Source organism: Sorex araneus, chromosome X (genome assembly GCF_027595985.1).
Source record: "Sorex araneus isolate mSorAra2 chromosome X, mSorAra2.pri, whole genome shotgun sequence".
Lineage (NCBI taxonomy): Eukaryota > Metazoa > Chordata > Mammalia > Eulipotyphla > Soricidae > Sorex > Sorex araneus.
This window is the reverse complement of record NC_073313.1, coordinates 236,632,188-236,636,096: the sequence shown is the minus strand read 5'-3', so window position 1 is coordinate 236,636,096 and position 3,909 is coordinate 236,632,188. Positions and strand designations below refer to the sequence as shown.

Sequence of the window (3,909 nt, the reverse complement as noted above, 5' to 3'; positions counted from 1 at the left end):
CATCCCATTGCTCATATATTTGCTCAAGTGGGCACCAGTAATGTCTCCATTGTGAGATTTGCTGTTACTGCTTTTGGCATATCAAATATGTTATGGGTAGCTTGCCAGGCTTTGCTGTGCAGGCAGGATACTCTCAGTAGCTTGCCGTGCTCTCCGAGAGGGACAGAGGAATCGAACCTGGGTTGACCACGTGCAAGGCAAACACCCTAGGTGCCTGGCCAGCTCAGTTCGTAGAGCATGGGACTCTTAATCCCAGAGTTGTGGGTTCGAGCCCCACATTGGGCTTATGGGAAACCATGCTATCTCAATAAAAATGACTGGTTTGAAAAACACCTTTTCTAAAGTTAAAGATTTGAATAAAAATGAAAAAGAGAAAGGAAATAGTGGATATGGGTAAAAAAAAAGTTTAAACACTTGGAACACCTCACTGTAGCATGGTACAAAGAGCCACATTTATTCATTCCAAGGCAGGCTCTAATACTAATACTAACTTTTAATACTAACCTTGCTTATTAAAATAGGCATCTTTTGTGCCACATTTTGTTTCTTCTGGACAGTGATTTACTATAGACATTTTTGCAGAAATCAAATAGTATAACCTTACCATAAATGACTCTATAGTTCAGGTCTCAGACTTGGAATTAATGTATCATGGGACACTTAGGGGGACCTGTGTAGGTTTCTGCTCTGTGTCTTATAACTTTAAGAGATTTAGCACCCTATAGGGAAACTGATCAATGATTGATAAATCCTGTGTTCTTTGACCAGTTCTGTTTTCGGCAAACTATTCTTAAATACATATTAAACTTCCTCAGAAGATCCTAGCTGCTTATAATAATGATCAAATACATCGTTTAGTAGGCTTCCTCTTTCCTCAGTTCATCATTCATGTTCTCTGGGATCACTTCCAAAAAATATTGCCTGTACATAAATCCTTGCCTTGAGTACTCATTTTGTGGAGAACTCCTAAATGAGGCAATGGCATGGAATATTGTGTAGGTCATGGGGAAGAAGTTACTTAAACACATAGTTGAGTGTATTTTACTTAATTCAAAAATTTATGAGCCTACCCATGGAAAGCTGATTAAGTTCCCCTCACACTCAATTTATCCATACCTAATATCTAGAAACTGTGGGCATGTTATTTTAATATGGTGCTTTACAGCTGTGGTTAAGACAACTGTCCTAAGATTATCTTGAATTACCCAGGTGGTCCCTAAATGCAATCATAAGTCTTATAAGAGAGAAGAAAGAGGGTCCAATTCAGAGAGAAGGTCGTATGATGCTGGAAGCAGAGATGAGAGTGATAGCACTTTGTTTTTTCATTTGTTTGTTCATGAGGGCGGGTGTGACTAGAGCAGTGGTGTATGGGCCATTCCCGGCAATACTCAGGGATTACTCCTGTTTTTGCACTTGGAGATCACTGCTGGCACTCCCTGGTGGACCATATATGATGCTGGGGATCAAACCTGGATTGGTTGCCTGTAAGGCAAGCATGCTCTCTGCTGCTCTATCTCTCTCACTCCATCACAGCATTGCAAAGAGAAAGGAGAGGACCACAAGCCAAGAAATGCTGGCAGCTACCAAAAACTAAAAACAAAAAAGAAATGAAATTTTCCCCTGATGACTCTAGAATGAAATTTGATCTTAACTCAATAAAGCTAACCTGAACTTCTCCATAACTCCAAGAGAATAAACTTGCATTAATTTAAGTGTACCTAAATTTGAGGTAATTTTTCTATCTAACATAACTACCATAACTAACACACTATCACTTACTACCACTACAATTGTGGAAGAGATGTGATTAAATTTTTCTGTTAATAAAAATAATAGATGCAGCTAATATTTATTAAGTTCTTACAATGAGTCAAACAATGTGATAAGCATTTATTCTTCACTATTTTCTGAATCTCACTGCAATCATCTAAATCCAGTACTTCTACTCTTAATCATGAGAACTGTCAACATGTCCCTTCTGATTCACTCTCCTACTTCTCTTCTCTGGAAGGTAGGTCTATATAAAGTGTCTATGCTTGCTCTCTAAACTCAACCTTCTGGTTGTTTTTGGCCAGAGGGAAGCAATGGCTGGAGACGTGATGTGAGTGTACATGGAGATCCTCAGCTCTCTCCCACCTAAGTTACCACAGGTTGATTTCATCCTTCTCCTTAGATAACAATTCTTCTCAGCTCATTCTACATGCTGCTGGCTTGCAGAATCCTTTCTCCCACTATCTCTGGGAATTTTCCCATCCCTTTGGGAATAGTAATAGCTGTTCCTGAATTCTTCTCACACTCCTGTTGTATTTAAATGCCCCCTAAATCTCCCTGTTGGCTCTGCCATGAAAGACTTTGCTCATAGTCTTCCTTTAATTAGCTAAGAAATCAAAGACTCAGTATGATTATTATTACTTACAAATTTTAGCCAAGGATAAAATAACCAAAGAATGAATGTGTTAATTTTTTCTCATCTTTTTGTTGTAAAAGGCAACATTGTTAATATCCTTTCAAATTTAAGAGAATCAAATTTCTTGTTCCTGTTGAGCCTGCCATTGAAGCTGACTGAATTTTTATCAGGCTGTGCCCCTTACTTAAACATTGCAGTCTCATTTTGTAGGTAGGCCATCGGATACTTTTAAGATAATCTATGCAAATTTGATGAAAATATATCACATTATATCTTGTTTTGATCATTTTGACACCACACTTTCCTGTTACACAAACATTTGAGAGTGTGGTTTGAGTATCTTCAAAGACCATGCCCACCGAGAGGAAATATTTCTGAGTTGTCTGAGTTATGTGTGTCCATTTTTTATGATGTCTGAAAATCTAACAGCTGTATCCTAAATTAAGAAGTGATGGGCATTTCTCCAGACATGAACCAATTCATCAAAAATCCATCTTGCTCATAATATAAAACTTTAATAATTGAGCCCAACTGGGGGCCTGGTCAGGCTGAAACATGCTGTTCAAAGAAATGCAGTTCGATGGCTTTAAAATACAAATAAGAACTTGAATTAGGTAAATAGAATGTGTCCACGCATAGTTCTTCTGAAGTCTGCTTGCTTGAATAGCTAAGAAAGATTTATAATTGGTGTATCAATTATTTCTATGGGAGTAGATGTTTTTATGATGCTTGAGGGTTCTTAAAAGTTTGTTCTCATAAGTAATTCAAACATTCCTTTTGAAATACTGTTTGCACTATTAATTTATCTAGCAAATTAATCACAGAATCATAACATTTTAACGCTGAAAGAGGCCTCAGAGAAAATCCAGAGCAATTCTCTTTGCGGTTTCTTGGATCATTCCTTCTCAGTGCTCATAGTATAAGGGTCAGCCTTCCACATACCCCCTCAACTCTCCTCAGCCTCCTGAGATATTGGTCTATATGAGTGGTTCAGCATAACTTATTCCTTCCTGCTTGCAAAAGGAACACTAAAACATATCATATGTGATAAAATTCACTGTTGATTTACTGAAACAAAGCCTTTGTTCTTGATGCTTCTCTTCTTCCTTGACACAATTCAGTGCCCTATGTTATGTCCCTTTTTGTTTGTTTTTACAGTCGACTTTCTTTGGAATGAACCAAGAATAACTATTTTTTCCAATGATTTGCTTTGCTAATATCTTCCAATCTGTAATCCCCATCCATTCCTCAGACATCCAATTCTACAAAATTGCTCTGTAAAACTCATCAATAACAGACTTCAAAACTCCTATCATTTGACCATTTCATGATAACTTTTGAATTGATTAAGACTTAAAACTTCCTCCTTTGTTGGCTTCTATTCAAGTCATTTCCTCTGTTTTAGCCCCACTACTTGGACTATTTCTCCTAGTCCCTTTTGTTAGAGTTCCCATTTGATGTATTTACTGTTCTCATTTTTTATATTTTAGGGACCATAACCA

General features: G+C 37.3%; 1 non-coding gene across 1 annotated transcript; it reads left to right on the top strand.

Annotated features, from left to right (window-relative positions):
* Window positions 1-212: 212 nt before the first annotated feature.
* Window positions 213-285, top strand: TRNAK-CUU (transfer RNA lysine (anticodon CUU)). The gene has a single exon. It is a non-coding gene; the product is annotated as a tRNA-Lys (tRNA).
* The last annotated feature ends 3,624 nt before the right edge of the window (window positions 286-3,909 follow it).